This window comes from Pleurodeles waltl, chromosome 11 (genome assembly GCF_031143425.1).
Source record: "Pleurodeles waltl isolate 20211129_DDA chromosome 11, aPleWal1.hap1.20221129, whole genome shotgun sequence".
NCBI lineage: Eukaryota > Metazoa > Chordata > Amphibia > Caudata > Salamandridae > Pleurodeles > Pleurodeles waltl.
In genome coordinates this window covers 8,228,823-8,243,059 of record NC_090450.1, presented here as the reverse complement: position 1 = coordinate 8,243,059, position 14,237 = coordinate 8,228,823, and positions in this window count along the sequence as shown.

The following is a 14,237-nucleotide window of genomic DNA, read 5'->3' as shown; positions in this document are numbered from 1 at the left end:
TCAACTCTATTCTAATTTTTGTATCCTAATGGTACAGGTCTGGCAGAGAATTTCATAAGTGGAGCTATTTTCCGCGCATAAGAGATACTCTTGGATACCTGAGCGATGCAGAGAAACCTGAAGAAAAGATCTCCTTATTCTATGCCTGAATAAAAGGAGGGAAAATACAAATGGATGCCTCCATGGGAATATATATATACTCTGGCTGCAGCAGGAGTTTCATACATAATGCACTTGCGCCTGGTGGAGGTTCTTTAGTGCTGAGTGAAGTATTTTCTGTTTGCTCAGGAGTTAGTCCTTGTTAGAGTCGGATTCTTTTAGAATTAAAAATCTATAATTGTCTGGAACTGACCTGCTGGTGATCAGCACTGTAAGGATGAATAGACAGATATGTATGTATATGGATGAAAGGGTGCATTATTTTTTTTCCAGTGGTCCAAAGGATGCAACCTCCGACTGCATAGTCATTATGCAAGCTGACACCGGTCCAGTTTCTCTTTTCCTGTGGTTGAGGTTGTCTTGTGGTGACCCCGTAAACGTTGGATACAGACCCTCGTGCATGAAACTGGTTTGGTAGTTATCACAAGGTGGCTAGCAATGGTAAACCGCTTTGTAATGAAATAATTTCTGACGTATCTAGAAACTTCTATTTATAGAAGCCCTGCCACCCCTTTGTACATTGGTTCTGAAGAAGGTGGCAAGAAAAAAACATTGGCCACCAAAGTGTGCGTCAAACACTTTTGGTTACGGTTTACCGGAAATGCCCAACCGTGTGGGGCTATTTTGTACAACACTTAACTAACATATTATGATGTAGGAAGCTGGCTCTGTATGTACTATAGCAAAATGAGATATAGGGGGTCATTCCGACCCTGGCGGTCCATGACCGCCAGGGCCGGGGACCACGGAAGCACCGCCAACAGGCTGGCGATGCTTCCAGGGCCATTCTACCGCCGCGGTCAGAAAAGGGGAACCAGCGGTTTCCTGCCGGTTTTCCCCTGGCCCAGGGAATCCTCCATGGCGGCGCTGCTTGCAGCGCCGCCATGGGGATTCCGACCCCCTTCCTACCACCCTGTTTCTGGCGGTTTTCACCACCAGAAACAGGATGGTAGGAACGGGTGCCGTGGGGCCCCTGGGGGCCCCTGCACTGCCCATGCCACTAGCATGGGCAGTGCAGGGGCCCCCTAACAGGGCCCCATAAAGATTTTCACTGTCTGCTCTGCAGACAGTGAAAATCGCGACGGGTGCCACTGCACCCATCGCAACCCTGCAACTCCGCCGGCTCCATTCGGTGCCGGCTTCCTTGTTGCAGGGTCTTTCCCGCCGGCCCAGCAGGAAAGTCGGAATGACCCTCGCGGTCTTCCGACGGGGTTACTTTGGCGGGCAGCCTCCGCCGCCCGCCAAAGTCGGAATGATCCCCATAGTGTGCATATGGTCCAGGGGTCCCCAGAGGCTTACCAGAGGCTAAAGTAGATGATACTAATGCTCTCTTTTGTGGTTGTGTGGTCAAGCAGTTCGGCTTATCAGAGGGTAGTGCAAAGAATTTGTTGTACACACACAGGCAATACATGAAGCACACACTCAATGACTTAACTCCAGACCAGTGTTTTTTATATAGCAAAAATATATTTTGTTACTTTATTTCTAGAACCACAAGATTCAAGTTGCAGGTAAGTACATTTGCAAGTAAGTATCCAACATATGTATCAATACCACTTTGTTTCAAATTGGCAAGTTATACGGTTTCGAATAAATAACAATAATATGTTTCAAAAGTCGACATTGTGCAATTTTGAAAGACAGTTCTAGGGCCAAGAGCAGTTAGCACAGTTTTGAGGTAAGTACAAGGCTTACAGCTCCAGTCTCCTGGGGTTAAGATGTCCACAGATTGGGGCATAAATTAACCCCAAACACCCACCACCAGCAACACAGGTCGGTCGGGTGCAGAGGTCAAAGTTGAGGTCAATTTAACATGGGCTCCTTTGGAGACTGGGGGCACTCAGAATCAGGCCTGCTTGCAGGTAAGTACCTGCATTTTCGGAGGGCAGACCTGGGGGGGTTTGAGAAGCACCGGGGCGGGCACAGGTCACCACCAAACACACACCATCAGCGGCGCAGGGGTGGCCGGGTGCAAACATAGCGACGGGCTCCCAATGCTTTCCTATGGGGGTACCCCAGGGGTCACAAAAGATGCTGCAGGTGAAGTCCAGGGGGTTGGATCTGGAAAAACAAAGGCTGGACAAGGAGGAGAGACACCTGCTAGATGTTGCTGCACTGAAGGTCGGATTCCCCAAGGCCAGGGGGCTGCAGGGGCAGGAACGCATTTTGATGTCGGGAATCTTCGTTCGGTTCTGTCACTGTCAGGGGGGTCCGCCGGATTCAGGCTGGAGGTGTCGCCGTGTTGGACAGGAGGGGCTAACCCACGTTGTGCACTTGCTCAGAATCACCTGGGGCCAGCTCTAGTCAGTTGGGTCACCTGTACATGGGCCATGCCCGTGGAGTACAGATTGGGCAAGACTCACGCATCCAGGGCGGTTCTGGAGTCATTAGTTGGAGTTTATTCTTGAACAGGGCCACTGTCTAATGGAGTTCTTGGCCCTCTGGGGTGCAGGCAGTCCTTTTAGGGCTTTTAAGAGGTCACTGGTCCTGCAGGATGTGTCACCTTCTGGTTGCAGGGCTTCAGAAGCTGGAGACAGGCCTGTAGGGCTGGGGCTAAGTCTGTTGGTGTCTTCAGGCTTCTCTGCTGGGGGTCGGCTTAACAGTCCTTCTTTTACTCTTGCTTCTTCTTGAGGTCACCAGGAATCTTACAAGCTATGTTCAGGGCAGCCCTTAAATCCTGGATTTAGGAGCGTTACAGGGGTAAGAAGTCCCTGAGGGTGACTACACCCTTCCGGTGTCCACTCCCTTTGGGGAGGGGGACACAGACCTAACCCTATTTTCCATGTCCTCCAAACCAAGATAGAGGATTTTGCAAGTAGGGGGTCACTTAAGTTCTGGACACCTTATGGGTGGTCCCAGCTGAAGGGGTCACTCCTTGTTTTCAATAATTTTACCTCTGGACTTGCCGCCAAAAGTGGGACTTTGTCCGGGGGAATGGGCATCTCCACTAGCTGGAGTGCCCTGGGGCCCTGTAACCCGAGGCTTGAGCCTTTGAGGCTCACCGCCAGGTGCTGCAGTTCCAGCAGGGGGAGGTGTGAAGCACCTCCACCCGGTGTAGGCTTTGTTTTATGGCCGCTGAGAGCACAAAGGCTCTCATCCCATTTGGTCAGAAACTTGTGTGAAAGTGGCAGGCTGGCACAGACCGGTCAGTCCTGCACTAGCAGTTTGGCTAACATACAAGGGGCATCTCTAAAAATGCCCTCAGTGTGCATTTATCAATAAATCCCACACTGGCATCAGTGTGGGTTTATTGTGCTGAGAAGTTTGAAACCAAACTCCACAGAATTCAGTGTAGCCATTATGCAACTGTGGAGTTCTTAATGACAAACACCCACACCATATGCTCAATATGGCTACACTGCACTTAAAATGTCTAAGAATGGACTTAGACACTGTAGGGGTATATTGCTCATGCAGCTATGCCCTCACCTGTGGTATAGTGCACCCTGCCTTAGGACTGTAAGGCCTGCTAAAGGGGTGATTTACCTTTGCCACAGGCAGTAATTTGTAGGCATGGCACCCTGAGATGGGTGCCATGTCGACATTGTTTTTTTCTTCTCACCAGCACATACAAGATGCAAAGGCAGTGTGGATGTGCTTGGTGAGGGGTCCCCCAGGGTGGCATAATGCATTCTGTAGCCCCTGGGGACGTTCCCTGCCCACAGGGCCCTTGGTATCATGGGTACCTTTTACAAGGGACATAACTGTGTACCAGGGGTGTGCCAATTGTGGAAACAATGGTACATTTTTAGGGAAGAAACACTGGTGCTGGGGCCTGGTTAGCAGAGTCCCAGCACACTTGCAGTCAAGTTAGCATCAATATCAGGCAAAAAATGGGGAGGGGCAGTAACAATGCCAAAAAGGGCACTTTCCTTCACTGTGGTTTTGGTGCTGTGTATAGGATTTGATATAAGAATTATATTGAAAATGATAGAGCATGAGTCAGTGGTTGAATGATGGAAGAGGGACGGGTGTACTGAAAAAATAATCTGCTGAGCATATATGTCTTTGAAAAAGCAATAACGAAAGTAATGTTTAACTACATGTATTCGAACAATAGAATTGATATTTCAAAATGTAATAAAATGTTATGATGAATATTGTTATATAAAAAATAAATGCAATATTTTTGAATTGGTCAAGTAAGTTGGGTCAAAGATTCTGTAAATGGTACATTGATGAAGAAGCAATACAGGTTAAGCGGGGGTTCTTAGGTTTGTACTTAAGACTAGTTAGGGTCCCCAGATCAGAGCACTATACCCCTCCCTGAGTGTCCACCTCTTTAATCACAGGAATTCCAAATGTGCAGTGCACATGGATTTTCCTGTTAATATTGTATCTTCTAATGGATTGTAAAAGCTCTTTAGATAACATTATTTGATGTTCTGTTTTAGATGTAGCATATTTTATTACCTGTCGCTCACAGTGTCGTGCCTGGTGCCATGCCGGCCGGCCGGCACGCTGGCACGCTGCGTCCAATAAACATCACTTTGTAGATACCACAGTGTCACCGGCTGGAACTCGAAAGGCAAATTTAGAAGCAATACCTGGGCAGGCTGGATCCTTGATTGCTGCCTGGTAATCATCATGCCACCCAGCGCTGCTCTTTCTTGTCTCCTTCGTTACAATATGAGAGTGAGCCATGTTCAGGACACAAGCAGGCATGTAGCGCTTCAAATGTAAACGCTTATTTTAGCACAGGCGCATTGACGTGACAATAGATGTACCGCACCGTTGAGTCAGGCGTGTCGGACACAAACAGAGCAGCAGCAGTTGTAGTCAGAGCAGATAGGAGGCAGGCTCCCAGTGACTGTGGTGTGATGCGTCGCGGGCTCTAAACCCAGCCACGCAAGTGGAGCAGCATTGTTATTGGAACATGTGAGGGAAAGCTGGGTAGTAAAAATATTGTGGATTTATGCTTATCCTCTGTGTTTACATCACAGAAATGCAAGAAAATGAACAACTTTAGGCAATGTTTGAGGTTTGCAGGGTGTTGTGCGTGAGGACATTTTGTGGGATCCATGAGAGACACACCACCATAGACTCCTCGGGTTGTCTAGTTCTCAGAAATGTCTGGCTTTGGTAGGGTTCCCTGGATGGCGCTGAGCCCTGGCCCAAATACCAAAACTACCCTCATTGACAAATCGGGTAATCTCCGTGACGGGGAAATGTTGATGTCTCCGCATTGTGCCTAAGGCCCTCTCCGGTTACGAGCACTAGCCCTACCACCAGAAGTGAAGCACCATTTTTATCAGGAGACTTGGGCAAAAGCTAGGTGGTAGTAAGTTTGTGGCAAACCATATTACAGAACCTTTTATCACAGAAATGTGAGGAAAATTTGTGTTTTTAGTCAAATTTAGAGGTTTGCAAGGGCTCCTGGGTAAGAAAACCTGTTGCAAGCCACAAAAGTCACCCCACCCTTGATTCCCCCAGTTGTTTAGTTTTCTAAAATGTGTAGGTTTGCTAGGTTTCAAAGGTGCCTGTTTAGCTAAGACCCCAAATCCACAGCTACCCACATTGCAGAAAAAGGGTCACTTTTCAGTGGAAAAACGTGATGTGTCCGTGTTGCGTTTTTGGGGCCTTTCCTCTCACCGGCACGAGGCCTACCAAAACAAGTGAGGTATAATTTTTAGTGAGAAACTTGGGGGAATTCTAAGTGGTAGATTATTTGTTGCACTTCAGATTCCAGAGATTTCCATCAGAGAAATGTGAGGAAAATGTATTTTTTAGTCACAGTTTTAGGTTTGCAAGGGTTTCTGTGTAAGAAAACCTAGTGAGAGACGTACAAGTCATCCCACCTTGGATTCCTCCAGGTGTCTAGTTTTCAGAAATGTGCAGGTTTACTACGTTTCCCGCGGTGATGGCTGAGCTAGGTCCAAAAATCAACAACTACCCACATTGCAAAAGAGGTTGTTTTCAGTGGAAACATGTGAGGTTTCTAAGTTGCATTTGAGGCACTGTCTTGTCACAAGCACAAGGCCTAGCCACACAAGTGAGGTACCATTGTTATCAGGAGACTTGGGGAAACACAGAATAGTAGAACAATTGTTCTTACCAATTTTATTTCTGTTCATCTGTGCCTTCCAAGTGTAAGCCAGTGTGCAAGAAAGAAGACATTTTGAGAAATGCCTTCTAAATCGCCGCTAGTATGGGTACCCACAAATTCAGAGATGTACAATTAACCACTGGTCATAAACTCAGTATCTGGTGTACATTTCAGAAATACATAGGTTTCCTTGATAGCAATGTTTCACTCTTTATACTTTGCCATATAAACTGCTCTATACTCCGTTCACAATGGAAAACAATTGTAGGGTTCAGCTCAGGTGTTGGCTCTGCGTACCTCGAGTTCTTGGAAAACCTAAAAATTTTACATATCTCCACAACCAGACAGGTCTAGCAGATGTAATAGCAAATTGTTTTTATAAATCAGCCATCATGACAAGAAGTTACAAATAAAAACTTTGTCAGAAATGGACCCTTTTCCTACTCATTTTCAATCTTTCTTTTTATTTCAACAGTTAGTTTCTTTGGAGTAACCTTGAGGGGTCTACTAAAATAACCCCTTGCTGAAATCTGAGTATTTTCTACATTTCAGAGGTCTATAGGTTTTTGGAATCACCCATGGTTTTCACCTCAGTTTCCCCCACAGACTGGAAGTCAATGGAAAGCACAAAAATGAGGAAAAATGGGCTACCTCTTTGAAAAAGGCCAAAATTGTGGTAAGAAAATAGGTATTTTGATTCGGCTTTGCCTGTTCCTGAAAGCTGGGAAAAAGGTGACTTTAGCATAGCAAAGATTTCAGTGTTTTTCTTTTTTAGTTAAAAAACAGACGCTTTTCTGTAGAGAACCTTTTTGCTACTTTTCCCAAAACACCCAAACTTTACCTTTATTTTGGCTATTTTCTCAGTCTTCTCCAGGGAAAGCCACATACCTTGACTAGCTTTAAAATCCCCTCGATGTTCGAAAAAAAAGGATGCAAATTTGACGTGGATACCTTACGTGAGAAAAAGGTTATGGAAGTCTAAGCACGAACTACCCCAAATAGCCAGAAAATGTCTTGGCATTTTAGGGGGAAAGACCAAGCAGCAAAAGTGTTAAAGAAAGTCTGAGCAGATTCTGAAGAGGGGAGTCAAGCTCTAAAGCTTCGATTCTATGGACCAACCAAGCAGTCCCACATTTGAGGATACATCAGCAATTGAAAGCTCATTTGGGGATGCATGTTCAATTGCCCAGAGCGGTATCCCTGGGAGAGTGGGAAGGGTATTATATTGCTCCAGGCAACTTTGGTATTTCACGACCACAATTATCAGGGCTGGAAACACCAAACCTGATTTTGCCAGTTGCAGTCAGCACCCTGAAAACCCAACCCCTTAAATACCTCCTTGGCGGCAGGATATACCAAACACCCAGAATGAACACAAGAGCCCTCCCTGCTGCTTGCAAACAGTTACCACTTGCTTATCTCATGTGGTAACTATCAGCATTAAACCAGATTCAGAGAAATCTTGTGCAAAAAGGATTCACTAATTCCAGGTCCTTCACGTTATGCCCACCTCAGAAACTTTACTGGTCATCCCTGTTAACTCACAGGGAGAAAGCTGCCAGAAATGTCAGTCTGTGTCTCTGTACCTCCCTGCAGAGGTAATGAGGAGGTGTGGGGGGGGACTTTTCTCCCCTCTCCCCAACAACGAGTATACATCATGGGGGCCAGTACAGATCAGATAGGCCTGGAGATGTGCAACTAGCAAGGTGCCTTACTGCACCTTCTGACCTGTCTGTGTGATGTCTTGTATCAAGTCTGTGAGCAGCAGATTCACTGGAATGAAGTCTTTGAAGTCAACAAATCTCAGACGTAGCACTCCTTCGTGTCTCTGTGTGTGGCTATATGAGGTAAAGAGAGGGATTTACCGTCTCTGTGAATGCCTGCATGACTCTACCTATACACATGATTCTTAAGGCATATGTGCTATACCAGCGTGACATGCATTACCATCAGACTCCATTCTTTCTTCTCTCCAAGTTCTCTTTCTCTCATTATCCTCTGATTTTCCCTTATTCCTTGTAAGAAACAGGGTCTCTAGTCGGCAGTGGTTTGCACCCTGTCCAAGTAGGGACCCTCACTCTAGTCAGGATAAGGGAGCCACACAGCTAAGATAACCCCTGCTCACCGCCTTGGTACCTTGGCATGAGCAGTCAGGCTTACCTTAGATGCAATGTGTAAAGTGTTTGTACACATACTCACACACACAGTAACACAGTGATAACACCACAAAAGCACTACACACCAGTTTAGAAAAATGACCAATATTTAGCTGGGTAAACAAGACCAGATCAACAAAAATCCAACATACACAAGCAAAGATATCACTTTTAAAAGATAAAATGCAACTGTAGTTCCTTGAAATCAATAAAGCGCTTGACTGAGACAAAGTACCTGAGATGAGTCAAAAGCAAAGATGATGCAGGCTGCTTGGGAGGTGATGCGTCAAAAGAGCCAGAAATGAGTTGGTTCCTTACTGTTGCAGGGGAGGTGATACGTTGGTTCCCCACTGCTAGACAGGGGAGGTGAAGCGTCAGTTCCTTACTGCCACAGGGAAGATGATGCTTTGTTCACGGTACGAAGCATTGGTTCCTTACTGCGGTGCGATGTTAATGAAGGAAATGGTGCCCACTGATGATGCGTCAGTGATGCGTCCAAAGTCAAGCCACGTTTTTTCGATCTCACAGTGATGAAGCAGACGCTGCGTCGGAGTTAGGGAGGTGTGTCAGGGACTCCAGTGATGTGGGGCTCGAAACTCACACAGCGATTGGATTTCTCTTGCCCAGCGATGGAAAGCTGGGGCCTGCATTGAAAACCATAGTTGTTGCATCAAGTGGGCACCACGCTCCAGTGCAGGCAGCCACGATGCGTCAAATTCTTGCAGCGATGCATCAGTTCAGAATGAAGCAGTAAGTTGATCCATGGATTTTCTTCTTGCAGCTCCAAAAAACTCTTTCAAGGGCCTAGACTGTATTTGGCACCATTTGGCAGGACAGGGCTCTCAGCAGAGGAGTCCAGGTGATGGCAGGGGAAGTCTTTGATGTTCCTGAGACTTCCTAACAGGAGGCAAGTTCAACTCAAGCCCTTGGAGAACCTTTTAGAAAGAAAAGTACATTCCTTTAACTCCTAGGACAGAAGTAGCAAGCAACAGGCCACCACAGCAAAGCAACAGGCAGGTTGGTGGTCCTCCTATAGCATCCGGCTCTTCTTCCTGGCAGAATGTCCTCAGTCCAGAAGTGTAACTTTGTGGGGTCAGAGATCCAGTACTTATACCAATATCTGTTTTAAGAAGTAGGCAACACTCAAAGAGAAGTCTTTGTAGTGCACAGGAACATGCCTTTCCCTGCCCTGGCCCCAGACACACCCCAGGGGGTTAGAGACTGCTTTATGTGAGGACAGGCACAGTCCTATTCAGATGCAAGTGTCAACTCCTCCCACCACTCTAGCTCAGGAGGACCCATCAGGATATGCAGGCCACACCCCATCTCCCCTTGTGTGACTGTCTAGAGTGAATTCACAAACACCCAACTGTCATCCTGACCCAGATGTGTATTCCACACAGGCAGAGGCACAAAATGGTTAAGCAAGAAAATGACCACTTTCTAAAAGTGGCATTTTCAAACTTACAATTCCAAAAAACAACTTCACCAAAAGATGCATTTTTAAATTGTGAGTTCAGAGACCCAAAACTGAACATTTCTCTCTGCTCCCAATGGGAAATTACACTAAAAGATATTTCAAGGCAATCCCCATGTGAACCATATGGTAGAGATACGCCTTGCAATAGTGAAAAACAAATTTAGCACTATTTCATTATCAGGACATGTAAAACACACCAGTACCTGTCCTACCTTTTAAATACACTCTGACCTGCCCACAGGGCTGCCTGGGGCCTAATTTGGGGGTGACTTGCATGTAGTAAGAGGGAAGGTTTGGGCCTGGCAAGTGGATGTACTTGCTAAGTCAAAACAGTAGTTTCAAACTGCACACACAGACACTGCAGTGGCAGGCCTGAGGCATGTTTACAAGGCTACTTATGTGGGTGACACAATCAGTGTTGCAGGCTCACTAGTAGCATTTGGTTTACAGGCCCTGGACATACATAGTAGGGACTTACTAGAAAATGAAATATGCCAATCATGGATAAACCAATCACGAACACTATTTAGACTGGGAGCACTTGCACTTTTGTACTGGTCAGCAGTGGTAAAGTGCCCAGAGTCCTAAAGCCAGCAAAAACGAAACTCAGCAAAGGATCAAAAACAGGAGGTCAGAAGCTAAAAGACAGGAGAAACCACGCCAAGAGCTGACAGGTCTAGCATTCCTTCTCATTCCTCTTCATTTGTCCCACTTTCTTACTTATGTCCCTCCCAGTGCCTTGATGGATCTTTGATCAGTATAAGCGCTGTACAAACAAGTTACATAACGTACAGTTGCCACATTCTCTTTTTTCCTACACCCTCTTTGCCTTTTTACTTTTCCCTTGTTTTCTTGCCTCCTCTTCCCAACCCCTCCTTATTTTTATGCATTTCCTACACTTTGAAACAATGTATAAGTGGCCGGAAGGGTGGGGGAGACCATCTCACACATTGTCAACAGGTCCAGGGTTTTTCTATCACAAATCATTGTTGCCAGCTCTGTTAGTCCAACTGCTTCAATGGAAAGAAAGAAGGCATAGTCTAGGGAGAGTTGGTACCGACCATTCCTGATTGCACTTTGGTGGTGGAATCTAGGCTTCTGCAATAAAACAAGATTACTTACCTGAACTTCCATTTCTTTGTCAAACAGTAAACGTTAAATATGGTGATGAGTAGCGTGAGCAGGGGTTAGGTGTACCCACCACCGACCCAGAGGACGGAAACCCCCACCATCTCGATTGGCACCCCTATTTCTAAGAAAAAAGTCCAAACCAAAGATATCCTCCTCTGTAAAGATCACAAAGAATTTGGCAGGGTTCTAGAAGGAGCTGTTGTTGTTTTGTAAACTAAGAAGGTAATCTGGAAGGGCCTTACCATGTACAGTTGGATTAGATGGTCGCCTTCAATTTATGACCTCAATAATTTCCAAAACTGTGCATTAGTGAATTCGATTTCATAAGTAACCTTTCTGGAATGTGCTGTGGTATTATGAAAATAGAGTATCACACGTCAACCTTAAGTGCATATGGCGAAAATGACATGCTACCATTATGAGTAATTTTTTATTGAAATAATTGGTTGCACTGGCTGAAAAGGTGAGACTTTACTAATATTTATATAAAACAAAGTGTCCTCTCTCCCCACCAGGGCTGGCTTTAGCGCTGGTGGCGCTCAGTACAACAATCTTTTTTTGGTGCCCCCCACCCCCCCAACCCATGATCTCCTCCTCGGTTTCCCTCACTGCCACCTGGCAGAAGTGCCCCACATCTCTCCATGGCCCCTCCCTCGCATACATTTCATTTGAATAAAAGCGCTGGTAAAGGCTGGCTTTACTAAACCACTCAGCTATCCTCCTAAAATACAGATCTGTTCTTTGCAGCAGGCATATTAACCATCTGCACTACTTTATGAAGTCAACACTGCCACCAGCCAAAACTCTGATCTCCATCTCCAGCAGGAGCATTAATCACAAGAGTTATGTAGACATTTTGCTGCCTGAAAGCTGGATGCACAAGCAACTCTGCAGCAGGTGCTTTTAAACCGTACTTACTGCTAACCCCCCACTGAGGTCAGTGCCCCCATCCAGGTCAGCGCCCTGTGCGGCGCCTTAAAGCCGACCCTGCTCCCTACACACAAACTGTCAATCTCTTCACAGGCAATGGTTGCAAGGACGTTATTGACCTGACAGGCCAAGTTCTGTCAGTGCTCACATATCAGTCTCATTGTACAAGTGAATGATTGAGGAGCAGTTTATGGACAAGACGCCGACGATAAACAGAGGAAACTTGCAAAAGCGCGAACCCAGGATTGTATCCACCTGAGTTCTGGAGCTTTTTTGTTGGTTTGATATGTTAAGATCTTATTGTGCCTTCTTGTATTAATTCCTTGTTTTAAATTATTGTATTAATTCATTATTTTGCACATTGAAAGAAGTAGAAAGAAATCACAGCACTTAGGGTGTCTCAGCCTTCAGCTTTTCTATCAGAGGTGCAACAACCACTTTTAAGATGGAAAAGATGAAGAAAGTGCTTCACTCCTTTTTAATTACAATCAGGGGGTTTTCTAAAGGAAGGAAAAAAGGAATATTTCGCCACAAACTTGGCATAGAAGGGAAAAATATTTACAAAGGGTTGCACGAAATTCCCATTTGCCAGGCTGATGGGAAAGTAACGGCCAGATGTACAAAAATCTAATTTTGCATTCCCCAAATAGCAACTCTTTACAAATCGCTATTTGAGAAATTCAAAAAGAATGTACAAAATAGCAATTTCCTAATAGCGATTCCTAAAGATTATAAATCACTTTAGGAAATTGCTACTTTAGCAGTGCTGAACCATTCCTTCCAGTGGGCTTAATGGTTTTGCATTTCCTAATCTGACATTTCCTAATAGGAAATGCAATACCAACTGTGATTATGGCCCTAAGACCCCCCCTTAACATATCCCAAAAACAAGTGGTGCACATGTAAAATGCACAAACACCATAGGGGCATGTGTGTGCTACATGTAACCTTAAAAAAGGCATTTTGGATGTATTTTTTTAAATTGCGCGTGGTAACCATCCACTTGAGTCGAGGGCAATTGCATTTCGTAAATACATTTTGCATTTCGTAATTGCCCATTTCACATTTAGGAAATGTTTGTAAACGTGCTTTTGAGATTGCAAATAAGAAATCCCTGCTTGCAATTTCCTCTTTGGGAATCGCAAACTGCAATTTCAACTGAGGAGAAATTGCATTTTGCGATTCCCTAAATGGCTTTGCACATATGGAAAAGCCATTTACCATTTCTCAATGGACCAACATTGTGATTTGGTACCTTAAGAAATGCTGAATGCTTTCATACATCAGGCTCTATATGATGTATACGGGATGTCTTTGAAAATGCTGGAATAACATTTTGGGGCCCACATAACTGTAGTTATGGTAATGAATAAATTATTTTCACGCCGGCAATGGAAAAGAGAAACATATCTAAATTCATAGATGCGCTGAGGAATTTAGGAAGGATTACAGAAATGTGGCACTCTTCGGTTAGCCCAATTTCCTAATGAGCCTTATGCAGTTGAGACAGCATCTGGAACAACAAATGGTGCTGAGGCTGCCTCGAAGGGAACATATCTCAGAGACAAGTAGTTGAACAACCTAAAAAAGAGCTGCTCAACCCTTGAGGACAAACTGATAGAGACCTGCATATAGTCTGATTGAAAGAGAGAACCGAATCTTCAAAGAAATCTACATTAGAATGGAATGCAGGTCATATCAGAGGCCCAAAGGTCTGTGTGTGCTGGTCCCATCAATCAGCCCCCCACACACCTGAGCTGGAGCCCTTCAGTGACCATTTCCACCCATGATGCCGTGCTGCACAGGGTAAAGATGCATAACCTATCCTTGCGGACACTGCAGGAGTCTGCCCGATTGCTCAGGGTTGGCCAGAGGTGTCTCAGAACCATTATACCCACCTTCCTACCAGAGGTGGCTCCTCTGCTATGGCGGTTGAGCGTCTCCCTTCCCCCACCCGCCACCAGCACTTGAAAAATGAAATGATAGCAAACTATGTTTATTATTGTTTTATTTTTCAAGGGGCCATGAGGATGACAGGCGGGAAGGGGTAGTGGTGTGCACTCCCCTCAGTGTTCATTTAGTGTTGGCCGGCCATCTTAGAATGGCCAAACACACATGCGCACTGAACTGTCTCAATTTGAGCTGCATTGCTGGGTTGGAAACAGGAGGCACAACCTCCCAGTCTGCCTGGCAGCGCAAAGCCATGGCCTCAGGCCTATCCTGACGCTGATCTCATGCCGCCAGGAGCATGAGAGCAGCGTTAGGATTGGCCGAAGGACAGGCTGAGAGCCTGTGTCTTCAGTGGGGGCAGAAGACCGGCGATGCAACAGATATG